The 15356-nt window shown below is 38.4% G+C and overlaps 1 protein-coding gene and 1 pseudogene across 3 annotated transcripts in view; one reads left to right on the top strand and one right to left on the bottom strand.

The window, feature by feature from the left end:
- The window catches only part of Chn2 (chimerin 2), a 336463-nt gene that overhangs the window by 17628 nt on the left and 303479 nt on the right, over positions 1–15356 (top strand). The gene's annotated exons all lie outside the window — the stretch shown is intronic.
- LOC101701068 (SMAD family member 1 pseudogene) lies at positions 1064–2583 on the bottom strand (annotated as a pseudogene).

Below are 15356 nucleotides of genomic sequence, written 5' to 3'. Positions count from 1 at the left end.
AGAGAAAACCCACTACTTTTGGAATAAAAGTACTCATGTATGAGAGCATTAAATGAATATAAAAGATTAACAGAGGCAAAAAACCAAACAGTACAAAAAAATTTTTAAAAGTTTGAAACGAGTTTAAACAGGGATGTTCTTTAACTCCTCCAAATATTTAACAGAGTTACTTGGTTTGGAAAACAATTCACTTGAAAATTAAAGCCTATTTCTGTAAACTCCATAAAAACTGCTTATTAAATTCAAGCACTCCATACAATTGGTATTGAAATATACAGTCAGTCAATTTCAGTATGGCAGGAATCACTCATTTACTCTCACTGTTATATGAATTAACCAGCTATATAACTACTTTTTGGAGAGGATAGGATAAAAGAATGCCAAAAAACAAAACAAAACCAAAAGATAGGATAAAATCTCTAAAAAAAATTGAAACACAGCAAAATTCAGACATCAGTTTGTTTAAGGCAACAAACTGAAGTTTTACAGCATATTCTACATTTGCAGTTGTCATTTCCCTCTCCCCCCACCCTCCTCAAATATTCCTAAATTCACTAGTCTAATCAATTCTTAACTTCCAAATATTCTGTACATACATATTTAGCAAAGAGCATATGCCTAACATTATTCTGACAGCAGTATGGTCAGCATACAATTTTAGAAAGATTACTATGTATATCATAAAGATTAACCTTTACTTAAAAGAAACCATTACTGAACAAATAGTTTTAAAATATTATGAAAATCCATGAAAAATCTCACCAAGGGCTCTAAACCTGATAAAAACACACTTCAGAAAGACTATCTATGCTAAACTTCCGCCAAATGATGACCTTAAAGTGCCAAACACCAAAGCATCTCTTAGGACCATTTTTCTAATGATAATTTGTCCTTGGCTTGGCCATCTCTTCTTTAACTATACACAACATCCTGCTAAAAGTCTGCATTTTAGTTGACTTTACAACAGAATATTACAACGTAAACTAAACAGGTTCTTGATATCAACAGTATGTTACCAAGGTTTTTAAATTTTTGAATTCAACAGTTGGTCACAGAGGTCAAGTATTATCAAGGCTCCTTTGTCAGCTCTCCATTGTGTCTGACTCATCCATCCTTCAAGTACATGCAAGGCTCAATAGTTTTCAAGAGGCAGAAGCCTGAGGCCATTTAAGACACTGATGAAATAGGATTATGAGGTGAACCCATCTGGGTGAGAACTTTATCCAGCCACTGGAGTGGGCCATGTAGGTGTATCTCAATCCAGCAGGGGGTGCTGGATTCTGCTCCCCAGCCCTTCACAAAACTCATGCGTATAGTGCACATTTTTGTGAGCTTATAGACTGTTTCAAAACCATAGTTCACAGACTGTGCCAATAACTGAGCAAATTCTTGGTTGTTAAAAATTTTTAAACTACATCCACTAGGGATTTTGCAAACAGTAGTAGGATGAAATCCATGATGGTAGTTGCAGTTCCGACTCTGCACAAAGATGCTACTGTCACTGAGGCATTCGGCATGTACCTTCCCTCCAACATAATAAAGATGAATTCCTTTTCCAATGTGCTGCCTGGTGTTTTCGATAGTGGAATTCCGGTTAACACTGGAGAGGAGCCCAAGGCAGAAACGGTTCTTGTTGTTGGATCAGTGAAGCCATCCACCAACACGCTTGTGGAGGAGGCATGGAACGCTTCACCCACATGGTTATTGAGCTCATAGTAGGCAATAGAACACCAATGTTTTGGTTCCTCATAAGCAACTGCCTGAACATCTCCTCTGTTGATTTCAGAGGGCAGTGAAGGTGCCATCATATTTGTGTCCATTGGCTGAGAACCATCCTGAGTCATGGGGTCTTCAGGAGGCAGGTAGGCAGGTGGAAGTGTATCAGCTGGCATCTGGAAAGGGCTGCCTGGGTCTGAGCTGGTAGGAGAGTGAGGGTAGGTGCTGCTGCTGCTTCCAGGACAGTTTGGGTGACTGCTGTTGGGAGAATGGGGAAATGGATGGCTGTTGGGTTGCCAGAAAGAATCCGGAAAGGTGGCGTTAAGTGGCATGTGAGGCTCATTTTGTCCCAAGGTATGGAACTGAGCTAGGAGGCTGTGCTGAGGATTATATTTGCTGTGTCTTGGAATCAGCACTGGAGGAAGAACAGGGCTTTCGACTCGCTTATAGTGGTAGGGGTTGATGGAGACCTCCTTCTGCTTGGAACCAAAAGGAAATTCGCAGCACTCCAGTGGTTTTAGTTCATGGTGGCTCTGAAGATCAGGCCAGCACCGCACACAGCAGTAAATGATGTGAGGCAGTCCCTTCCGGTGGGAGACCTGCAGCCTGCCATCCAGGGAGCGGGGAATGATGACACAGTTACTTGGTTGCCCTGGGCAGCTCAAAGCCTCTTCAAATTCCTCCAAGGCACCTTTCTTTTTCTTCAGTTTTTTCACCAAAGCATCAAAAGCTTTCTCTGCCCATTTTTCTTCTTCATCACCCTGTTTCCACCCAAGAAGTCTCTTCACAGCTGGGCTTGTGAAGGAAAATAAACTTGTCACATTCATAATGGTACTAGTTATAAACTCCTCAGATATGTGAAACAAAGGGTCTCCAAACGAAAAAGGACAGCAGGAGAGGCGTCAGTTATTTACATAGGCTTCTCTTTAGCTTCTTAGTCTGGAGTCCTGTAACCATTTCTAGTCTTCTATAAAGGAACCCAGAGTCAGCACTGGTCAATTCTTGGACCTTATCATATTTTCTCTAAAAGCAGCATTTGGCACAGTTGGTCGTTCTCTGGTTCTTACAAAGAGAAAAGGGTTGGGCCAGGGATCTAGCTCAGTGGTTTCGCCACCTGCCTCGCAAGCAGAAGGACCCAAGTTCGATCCCCGGTACCAAAAAAAAAAGAGAAAAGGGTTATTTTGCCTCTGTTTCAGGAGTTCTGGTCCATGGTTGTTTGGGCCTGTTGCTTTTGGGCCTGTTGACAGCACATCATGGCTGAAAGTGTGTGGTAGAACAAGCTGCTCATTTCATGATACCTGAGAAGTGAGGAAGTAGGAGAAGGAAAAAAAAGAGAGAGAAGGGGGAAAAGGAGAGAGAGAAGGAGGGGAGGGAAGAGGAGAGGGAGGGGAAAGAAGGGAGAAGTCTATTATTAATATTATTAAAGAGGCTATCTTTCCTGCAGTGAGAGTGTTTGGCTCCTTTGTCAAAGATGAGATAGCCGAGTGTGTCTGGAGTTGTTTCTGCATCTTCTAATCAGTTCCACTGGTCCTTGGGTCTGTTCCTTTTATCAGTACTGTCTGTATCACAGTAGCTTTGTAGTATAGTTTCAAGTTGGGGATTGTGATACCTCCTACCTTGTGTTTGTTGCCTAGAATTGCTTTTGCTATTCTGGGTCTCTTCTTGTTCCAAATGAATTTTTGGATTGTTTTCTCAAAGTCTGTGAAGTATGCTGTTGAAATTTCAATTGGAATTGCATTGCATCTATATAGCAGTTTTGGAAGGATGCCCATTTTCACTATATTGGTTCTTCCTACCCAGGAGCAAGGATGTGTTTCCGTTTTCTGATATTCTTTTTGATCTCTTTTTTCAGAATGCTGTAGTTTTCAGAGTAGAGATCTTTGATTTCTTTCCTTAGGTTGATTCTTAGGTATTTCATTTTTTTTGGATGCTATTATGAAAGAAGTTGTTTCTCCAGTTGCTCTCTCAGTGAGTCTGTTGTTTGTGTACAGGAAGGCTATTGATTTTTGTGTGTTGACCTTGTATCCAGCTACTCTACTGAATTTGGTTATTAAGTCTAGAAGACTTTTGATGGAGTTCTTGGGGTTTTCTATATAGAGTATCATGTCATCTACAAAGACAATTTAACTACTTTGTTTCCTATCTGTATTCCTTTTATTTCTTTCTCTTGTCTAATTTTTGTGACTAATGTTTCCAGAAGTATATTGAACCGGAGTGGTGATAGTGGACATCCTTGTCTTGTTCCTGATTTTAGCTACTGTACTTTGAAAGGCACCTAACTCAAAAGTATATGGTTCTATTTAGCTCAGTGGTTTCGCCACCTGCTGTGCAAGTGCAAGGACCCGAGTTCGATCCCCGGTACCAAAAAAAAAAGTATATGGTTGTACTACAGATAAATAATATACTGTCCTGATATTACCATTATAGGAGAATCTAGAAAGAACATTCTATCATTCACTCTTTCAGAATGTACCATCTTATTGAGCTGCTTTTTCTAAGGTATTTTATACAGTGTACTTTGTTTTTCAGAGTTTAACGATTATGCTTTTATACCTCTCTAAAATACTTATTTTAATTGTTATTTTAAGCAATACAACATTAGTGATTTCTGTCTTATACTGCATTACATAAATATCTAATACAATAATGTTCTGCTAATATTTTAGAAAATGTATCTGTTCTATTGTAGTTATACTATCTTTAACATGAAAAGGGAGGGCGAGATTATGCTACTGACAGTGTAAGAATAACTGAAAAGAACAGCACATGACCACCAGCTTTGCTTTGCTGTTGTCTTTTGGTTTCTGCCTTTCCATGTCCTTCCTAAGTTTGTTGTGGTATGCAGCTGTCTTTTGTCTTCAGGGCCTGATTGACACATTTGGTCCAGGAAGCTCCTCCCTTCCTTCTGACTGAACCTTGCCCTGCTGTTGTGTTTGTGACTCTTCTTGTTCTTATTCAGTGGCTGTTTGGCAGGGATTACAGTTGTGTGTCTTTTTGAGCTTTGCACTTGCCCTTGGCTAATCTGACAGAAACCCATTTTCTGGAATTGTACCGCAAGGAATCCTATGGAGTGAGAGTTTCTCTAGGCACTTGAACTTGGTTCTAATGGGTGTAGTTGGCCACTTTAGGCTTGACAATAGATCACTGGCAATATTAATGTCATTTTTCTTTTGTTTTGATATCTGCCATATTTCTTCCCAGTCTCATTACCAGAGTAACTCTAGAAAAGACTGAAACTTCAAAGACAAGATTTTAATATGCCTTCCTTCACACCAGTGTTCCTTTCATCTTTACCTCTAGCAAAACATTTGTTCCATTTGATATCAAAGACTTGCTCTACCTGTAAATAATTTTGGATGCATGTTAGTTTATTCTTCCATCGTTCATATTTTCTCCAATGGTTCATTGGGGTCTCATGTAAGTAATTTGTACCTATCATCTCTTTAAAATGGTTTTTGCACATTGAATGAATATTTTGAAGAAAAACCATTACAAGACCCATGTACATCTTCCGGTATTTTTGTTCCTAAATTCCACGGAACTTTTATGAGTGATTTTCTGCAATGTCTAACCTCAGGCACCAGTGACTTACACTGCTCTGTAACTCAACCAATCCATTTCTGTAAAGATACAACTCAGATTTCTCTTATTGAAAATGACAGTTCATGAGGTATGTTGATCAGGATGGAAAGTGCTGCATGCAAGAAACGTCTGGCTTTGCTTCCAATCCTGAGTCTTGGTTGCAGTACTACAGATGCACCACTTTCCATGGGGACTAACTAAAAGCTCTGACCCCACCTGTAAGCCCCTTACTATATACTCTTTCCACCTCATTCTCGCATACCCCAAAAGCTCTTCAGAGCACCCAGGGGATTTCACAGCTCTGCAAGGAAGAACAGTCTGTTAATTGGGCTTGGCTGTCCTGCGGGGATATAAACTAACATAATTCATATGCTGTAGAATAAAACAGCACGAGCCAGTTGAGAGCCCTCAGGCTGATCTTGTCAAAAGAGTGAACCCCGAGATCTGAATGAGCTCTAGGGTGAGAATCCAAGAGGGAGATAGTTGTCTCCAAAATCCTTCTCAATTCAACTCCAGGCTTTTTTTTAAGGGGTTTCTGTATACAAAGTTTAATGCAGGGGATTTTCAACGTGGACATTGAAATGTGTACAGAGAAGACAAATTGTAAAACCTTAAGGGATGCTATTTAATTGAATTCAGTGAACTAAATACTCGCCAGGGGACAATTCAGAGCATAACATTTTTTGTAGGCCAAATTGAGACGTGACATAATTAAGAAAACTACCAGTGTGACTCCAAATAATGCATGTTCCTTGTTCACTAATAAGTACCTGCCTATCTAATCTAACACTGTCCAATCCATCACTTTTTAAGGAATGAAATGTTACAGCTAAAACTCTAAAGCAGGTCCTCACACTAGTTGGTTCTTACAAACAAAATTTAAAGGATGATTTAGAGGGCAGACCCTAATTCCTGTATCACTGCTTGAAAAGAACAGTAAAATTTTGTCTGAAAAGATTGCCTCCCCCCCATGAGTGCTCAACTTGGGGTGCAGTAGGGGATGCAGGGGGAAAACTTATGGAATGATGAAGGAGAAAGGAGGCAAGCATCAAGTCAGCCAGATCAGTCAGATCAGATGCAGTCAGATGGATCATATTTACATGCTTGGATTTCCTTGCCACCTAAATGGAGTCTAAGAACTACCTACATTTTCTTATCTAAGAAGATTGTTGCAATTATCCAATCCTTTAATAAAACATCTTAATATAGATCATTAAAATTCAGCATCCCTTCCACTCCTGCATCCAACCCATTTAAGTCTTGGCAGTGTAATTGCCATGGGCATCTTAGCTGATATTTTTAGTTGACTGATTACATCCAGTTGATTGACTTTTTTGGTCCAGGCATCCTCTGGCTTCTACATCTTGGCTCACCATTGGTTATGATAGCTTTGGTGTGTAAAGTTTACCTTAATATGCTATCACAATAATGTATTCATCTTATCTATCATCAGGGAGCCATCCATTTCTCACTTGTCAAAATTATTTTTTATTAAAAATAACCAAGCTTTTGGATTCAGGAAACCATCAGAATTAATTTGACTTCCCTTGCAGTTAGAAAATGAATTTTAAATTATTCATGTTAACATCCTCTAGATAAATTGAACTTTTAGAGTATTTAAGAATGTTTAAGAAAAGCTTAGTAAAGCCAATCTTACATTAACATCTTTCATTTTTACACTATTAATTTCACATTAACCATTGCCTTTTGACTTATAAAGCTATCTGATCAACAATTTCAAGACTCATTAATTTTTTAAATTTTAAATAAGTTTATTGGTACAATTTAGATATACATAATGATCACATTCATCATATAAAATTTGCACCTGTACATGATATATCTTAATTATTTTTTCCCATTTCTCTCCCCTCCCTTCAACCCTTCTTTCCCTCCTTATCTACAAAAGCTTTGTTTCTATTTTATCTTACTTTTTTTTTGAGACGGGTCTCACTATGTGTAGTTCAGGCTGGTCTTGAACTCACTATGTAACTTAGGCTGGCCTCAAACTCACAGCAATCCTCCTGCCTCACAAGAGCAGGGATTACAGGCATGTGCCACCAAGGCTGGCTATTTTATCTTTCTTTTCTTGTTTTTTTCCCCTTTTCCCTTTCTTCATTTCTCCCTCCCCTCCTTAATGTTAAGAAGAAAAGAAACCATTAAAACATTTTCTCAGCTTTTGTTTCTGGTTCTGTAACTCACTAGATAACTGGAAGGAATTTTTTGCAACATATCACCTAAAATTACTGGGTAAACATATTTTTAAATGCATGCCTGAGCTTATAGGAAAGTGAGAGAAATTCTCTTAGACCAGAAAACGAAAGTCTTAGAAACCCAAAGAAGGCATCTGCAGCTGATGCCAGTGGCCTTGAGCTTGGTTCTTACCCTTAATAACCAAATAATTTATCCTCCAAACCAGACTGCTTGTCAAGTCCAAGGTGGTATTGTTAATACAGTCACAGGCCTCATGTTGACATTTCGGTCAACAATAGGCTGCATATACAACAGTGGTTCCATAGGTTATAATGGAGCTGAAAAACTATAGCCCATTATAATGTCATAATACAACTCAAGTGTTTTCAGTGATACTAGTGTAAATAAACCCATTGTTCTGCCAGTCATATGAAAATATAGCACATAAAATTATGAACAACACATACTACTTCATAGTAATAAATGACTAAGTTACTAGTTTAAGTATTTACTATACTGTACGTTTTACTGTTTTTCTCTTAGATTGTACTCTTTCTACTTATTAAAAAGAGTTTACTATAAAACAGTGTGCCTAGTTAGGCCAGCAGTGGCCTCACACATCTCAGATTTTCTGCATCTCTTCATTGTATCAGGAGGACATGCCAAGTGATAGACCTTGACCAAATAGATTTAAGGACATTCTGTGATGTTCCCACAACAACACTACCTAATGACACGTTTCTCACGACCTGTCCCCATGGTTAAGCAGCATATGACTTTACACTGGGGATTTCACTCCTGCTTGGGATGTATAAGGCCACAAAAGAATGTTACGCATATGTTGACCACAAGAAAATGACAAACAGTGTTCCAAATCATATCTTTCCTTGAACTCCTCAAGTCAGAAGGACAACTAGGAAACTGAATTTCAAAGTCTAAAAAGCACTGTGACAAAGTTCAGAATTTGAATCATCCATTTCACCTTTGGAAGAGTATGGGAAGCAGAGAGTGCTGCCAAAGAGTGAGTAAGAAGAAATATTTTTTTAAAAAAATATGAATTTCTGAAGGGTACATATGCATTCACATATCATATCAGTTTAGAATAACTGGGTGCCGCAGACACCTATGAAGCTTTTATATACCCCAGGCTTCTTTCCATTGTCCCACTGGGCACTCTTGAAAAGGAAAGAAGGCAGGTCGAAAGGCTAGGACCCTGCTTTAGTGGCGCAAGATATAGGAGGTGGCTACTGCCACTATGCCCTGAAGTGCTTCTCGTGAGAAGCACAGACCATAAGCTGGTAGAGGAGAGTCAGCCCACACTCTGGCCCCAGCTTCTGAGTATGTAGAGCATGTAGACACAGAGCAAATTGCTTCTAGAGGAGAGACAGCAAATCCTTCTTCCTATATTTTAGTACGGAAAATATTTTAATATTTTATGACAAAGATCTGATGCGTCAAAGAAAAGGATAGAAGCAAAAGCCATGTGTCACTGAGGAGAAACAGGAGAAACTTTTTGGACTAGGATGCTACAATTGAGAACAAAGATTTTCTACTAGTGGGGAGTGGCAGGGCTCATCCAGATTGGGGGACACAAGTAAGTGTGTATTCCTGCTGACCAGTTGTTGTGACATAGAGCAAGGTGGAGCAGGCTGGGGTTTGGGAGGAACAGAAAGAAAACATCCAGCATGAAGATTAAAAATTGTAGAGAGAATGAGTAGTACAGTAAAGGAATAAAACTGTGAAAAATTATGTGCTAGTCTTGAAAAATAAGCAGATAAAATTATGGGCATGAAAAATACTAAAATTATATTGTTCTCTTGATAAGTAGCAGATTAAATTGGTAGAAAACTGGAAGAAGAAAAAATTAGTGTGGTGAAAGATAAATTCCTCACAGTAGAGAACAAAGAAACAAATAAATGGAAAATATGAAAAGGTTAGGAATCACTGATTGAGAAGTTCTACTTCATTGAGATTTCAAAAGGAGAGAATATGCGATGCTCAAAGAGATAAAGGTGACTTTCCAAAATTGGAAAAAGACAGTATTCTTTAGATCTAAGAAGGCCAGTGAGTCCTGAGCAGAAGACAAAAATAATGTCACATCTAGGCACATTATAGGAAAACATAAGATTCCCCAGAGAGGGAAAACACAAAACCCCTTAAAAGCAATAAAAGAGAAGATTGTCAAAATGGAACAATAACTGGATTAATTGTGGACTTCTTAATGCAAGAAAATATTTCATAACACAATGGATTGATATCATCAGAGTACTGAAGGAAATTAACTGTCAGCTTGATTTCTTACAAATATAATTTTTATTCTGAATGAAAGACAAAATAAAGACATTTACAGACAAAAATTGAAAGAGATTACTAAGAAATCCTCATAAAGAAAAACTTTAAAAGAATATTCTTTTTTTTTTTTTTTGGTACCGGGGATTGAACTTGGGACCTTGCACCTGCAAGGCAGGCGCCGGAACCACTGAGCTAAATCCCCAGCTCTAAAAGAATATTCTTTAGGGAGAAGAAAAAAAAGATATAGAAAGAAAGTAAATATTAGAAAAAAGAATTTTGAACAAAAAATGGAAACTTCTGTTGAAACCTAAACAAACACCAACAGTGTAAAATAGCAATAACAATGGCTAATTTCTGGTGTTTCAAAAACAAGATTGAGCTAAAACACTAAAGGAAGAGCATATAAATAGGAAGCCATATAAGTAAAGGCAAAGTAACTTCATGTCCTTTGATTGCTGTTCAGAAGGATATTTGGTACACACACGTTAAACTAATTCTTAGAACTGAAAGTCTTTGTAACTTCCAAATGAATACAGAAAAGATGGATCAAATTCATTTAATGGAAAACAGTGAGAAAGGGGGAAAAGTATAAAGAGATAAATATAATTACCTCCTTGAGGTCAAATTTATTTAGATTTGTGATCATTTTCTTTGAGCATAGAGACACTAGGAAACTATCTTCACTGGGAAACTTTCTCCCTTCTAATCTTTGGGTTGCTTAAGGTCACTCATATCCACATGGGAGATGTTATTCGTTTTCCTTTTTTTGCTAGCTTTTTATCTCTCTTCTCATTTCCTGTCCTTCTCTGCCTTCATCCCTCCACCTATTTATCTACACAGGTTGAGCACCTGTAATCTGAAAACTGAAAGTCCAATATGCCCCAAAGTTCAAAACTTTGAGCACTGACATGGTCACAAGAGTGAAAAATTACACACCCGACATATGTGACAGGTCTCCATTAAATGTGGGAACACCAAAAATATTGTATAAAAGTACTTCCTGATTATGTGTTTGAAAATGTATATGAAACAAACAAAAAAAGTGTATATGAAACATAAATAGGTTTTGTGTTTAGACTTGGATCCCCTTCCCATGATATCTCATTACGTATATGGCAATATTCTCAAATTTAAAAAATTTAAAATCTAAAATACTTCTGGTCCCAAGCATTTTATTTTATTATATTATATTTTTTTGCTTAAATTCTTTTATTGGTACATTTTAGGTATACAATACGTTTGTTTACAGTCATCATTGGGATCTTGTACCATTACATGATGCATCTTGGTTCTTATTTTTCCCCCTTCCCCTGCCCTCCCTTCACCCCCTCCACCCTTCCCTATTTACAGAGATTTTGTTTCCATATTTTTCTTTTCTCATAAATTTTCCTTTCCCTTCTTTCCTTTCCTCTTCCCCTCCCACTACCCCTACCCCTTTGGACCATTTCTTCCTATTTCAAATTATCAGTTACTTGTTTTAATTATTTTAATCCTTATTTACACTTTCAGTTTCTCACACCAGAGAAACTATTTGGCATTTACACATGTGTGTCCTATTTATTTCACTTAAGAGTATGGCCTCAATATGGATCCATTTAGCTATAAATGTCTCTAGTTTCTCAGTTTGTTTTTTTGTTTGTTTGTTTTGGTTTTTTTTGGTACCTGGGATTGAACTCCTATCCTTGTGCTTGCGCAGCAGCCATCGAAATCACTGAGCTAAATCCCCAGCCCTAGTTTCTTTTTCTTTATGGCTGAGTGGTACTCCATTTTATAAAAAAAAAAAAAAAAAAAAGACATCTTCTTTATTCAGTTTTCAGTTGGTGGGCACTTGGGCTGTTTCCAAGCTTTAGCTATTACAAACTGTGCCACTATAAACATGGGTGCACATATATCGCTGTGGTGTGATTCTTTTAATTCTTCTGGGAAGATACCCAGGGTCCCAAGCACTTTAAATAATGGATTTTTCAAACTGTATATCAATCCATCTGTCCATACAATTTTTCTTCTCTCCCTTCCCAATCTTTTTTTCTTTCTAAACATCTATCTACATAATGATGCATCCATGTATCTGTCCATTCCTTCCTTCCTCTACTCATCTTTACATCCAAATTCTTTATTTCCAACCCAGACCGCTTTCCAAGCACCATTATTTGACATCTCCTTAGATATTTAAGAGATGCCTCAGAATGCATTTCTAAAACATCACCCTTGGCTCTACCCCCACACCAAGTCCATCCCCCCAAACCCTCATCATCACAACAAATGCTATCACCAGCCACTCACTCTAGTGCTCAGCTAAAAACCTGGGAGTCATCCTGGTGATTGTCTCACTTGACTCTCACATTCCTCCATCAACAAATGTCAACTGATGGTGTCTTATTATTTCCACTGCCACCATTCTCTGTCCACACCCTCAACCTCTGGGTTTTAAACCTCTGAAGTAACACCCTTTCTTCCTTTCTGTTCTCCTATTGTCCTAACTTCACAGCAGCCAGAGTGATTTTTCCATGTAGATCAGGGCATCTCATCCCCTTCCTAAAAGCTTCTGTGGCTTCTTATTGTGTCTAGAAATAAATAGATAATTTCCATTATGACCCCACTCAGCCCTCTGACCTGTCTTACTCTGCTTGCTGGTCCTCTCATTTTGCTGGAGCTCCCCTGACCTTCCTGTTGCTTCAAACTTGCTATCTTGGTTACTTTTCTCATTGCTGAGACAAAGTACTCAACAAGGAGGGTGTTAAAGGAGGAAAGCTCTATTGTAGCTCACAGTTTGTAGAGGCTTCATCTCATAGTTGGCTGACTCAAAAACAGGGTGGCATGGCAGAGGAGCACTGCAGAGGAGAAACAGTTCATGGCAGGCAGAAGGCAGCAAAGCAGCAAAGTAGTGAAGAAGCAGCAAGCAACAACAGTAGCCCTCTTTCTGTCCTTTATATTCTATCCAAGCTACACACCTTATGGCAGGTAGCACTCACAAGGGTAGGCCTTCATATTATCTACACCCAGTATTATGCCAAACCAATCAGTGGACTAATTAGTAATCATACACCCTTAATCCCAGCATCACACACTCTAGATCCAGCCACAAAGTCCCACCTATGACCACATGAGAGTTTGGGGAAAATCCTGACACGAGCCATAAACACATACACAGCCTGTGTTTGACTCCACTAGGTCTGCAATGTCAGGTCTCTATTGAATGCTACATCCTCATAGAAAGAGAATGCTGAACACTTAATCATCTGAACATTCATTTCTCAGCCTTTCACCAGTTTTTAAAAAGTTAATTGTCTGTGTACCCTACAAATGCATTTAATTTGTTGGGGGTAGATACTATAATTATGCTCAGAGTCTATAATTATGCTCAGCGCATAGTTGAGGGTCAATTTTCATTTGTTGAATGACTAGTTGGTATGAATAAATTTCACAACTTATGAAAAGGGGGTTACATTTCTTTTATTTTTTAATGATCATATAATCTTCTCAGGAGGCTACCTACCAGAGCTAGCAAGAATTTCTACCTCCACTGCCATGATTTAGCAGTGTCCTGCCTCCTTAGGGTTGTAGAGGAGCCCAAGTTTATTGTGGTGTCCAAAATGTTCTTCTGATCTTGTGCTGACAGGCCTACAGCCTTCCTGCCCCTTTGAAAGCAATATTTGTTTTCTTTTTTGCAACATTTAAGCAGGACAGTCCCTTCTGTTAGATCACACTGAAATTTGGAAGGAATCCCAGATCACTACATAAGAGGCCCATGGGTTGCCATGCTGAAGGACTAAGCCTTGACCCCAGGTATTTGTGAAGAACTTTGGTCTCTTCACTTTGTTGGAAGTCACTTCTACCCAGTGTCAGCAGCCCTCAGTCTGGTGGCTGGAAGGAAGGCTCTCATGTGCTCTGCAGGGAAACTGGAGGCTGAAGTTTCACAGTATGAGAGCAGGAGAGTTTCAGAGATTTTATTCACCCTTGGATGATAACCCAAGAACCTAGACCCACCTCAAAGTCTTTGGAGTGGGAAGGGAAAATTCTTATACTCATCCGAAGTTCTTTTTGAAAGCAAGAACATGGCAGACATTACTAGCTTTAAACTTAATATAATTCTTTGTCAAGTAGAATTATTCTGATATATGTAAATAAATGCCCTCCTTTTCTAAGTAGAGGAACCATCAACAATGACCACACCTTTATGTCTCAAATTATAAAATACTTACTTGCTATTCAATTATATAAGTGCAAAGCACAGTTAAGAACTGGAAGCTGGGTATGGTGGGGCATGCCTATAATCCCAGAACTCTTGGGAGGCTGAGGCAGGAGGATTGAAAGTTTGGGTCCAGTCTGGTCAAGTCATTGACTCAGGGAGACCTTGTCTCAAAATTAACAATAAAGAGTTGAGAAGGTAGCTCAGTGTGAAGGCCTGGGTTCAATCTCTAGTACCCCCCAAATAAACAACAACAACCCCCCCAAAAAATCCTGTGTTTTTTGAGAGGCTATTTGGTGCTCATTCTTTTCATTTTGTCCTTATGTTTTGTAAAATGTTCAATGATTTAGTGCATGTGATGACTTATGTATTATCCCCAATAATTTCACTTAGATATCATGAACTTAATCTAGTCATCATCGTTTTCTGTGTTGTGGCTTGTGTCTGGATGCGCCCCCGCCGCCGGCCAAGCCTCATGTAGTCTTTTCCAGAGGTAGCTGAATCTGGAACATGTGATGCTGGGATTAAGCACATGTGATTACTAAACCAATACACGTAAATGATTTGTTTGGCACCACCCTAATCCTAGTAGTCTGCATAAGATAAAAGGGGCAAAAAGACACTGTTAAGGTCTCTTGTTGCTTTTGTTACCTTCTGGCTGCCATGAACTATTTCTCCTCTGCAAAGCCTGTCTGCCACACCACTCTGCCTTGGGGCCAGCTGATTAGGGACTGAAACCTCTATGAACCATAAACCAAATAAGCTTTTCCCTCTTTAACTTAGGATGTCAGGTATTTTGTCTCAGCAATGACAGAAAAGTAACTAAGACATTCTGAAACCATTAAAATAGCTTATACTACTAGCATTTGATTGATCTTCTAATGTTGTCTTATATTTTCAATGTATAACTTTTCCTGTAGATGGTGGAAACACTAGTAAGAATTAATGATGTAGATCATTTCATTTTCAAACATTCACACACTGTGATTACATGTGTTCCAGTCTTCATATTCCAAAGTCAGTCTGCTCCCCAATTTTTTCTGTCAGAAAGGGAAATTGACAGCAATCATTTAAAAACTATCATTTTTTATAAGTAAAAAAAATATTTAAAAAATTTGATAGAGAACATTAATATACAAAGAAGTCATGTAAATTGATAGAAAAAAGACAAATCAAATTTAAGGCAGATAATAAGCCAATAGAGATAACTTTGCCATAAATTTACCAATCAAAAAGTATTATAATATGTATGTAAAGTGTCATTGCAAACTAATAAAGGAGAACATTGACAAATGAAGTAAGGGGCACTAGTGATTCTAGGATTAGACAATTGGATTCTAATCCAGGCCCTGTCATTTTTTGTGTGTCACCTGAGTAAGATACT

The sequence above is a fragment of the Heterocephalus glaber genome, unplaced genomic scaffold (assembly GCF_053883595.1).
Source record: "Heterocephalus glaber isolate CG9 unplaced genomic scaffold, H.glaber_assembly_v1.0 deba00000676, whole genome shotgun sequence".
NCBI classification, from domain to species: Eukaryota; Metazoa; Chordata; class Mammalia; order Rodentia; family Bathyergidae; genus Heterocephalus; species Heterocephalus glaber.
The sequence above is the reverse complement of the archived record's forward strand: the minus strand, read 5'-3'. Positions and strand labels throughout refer to the sequence as shown.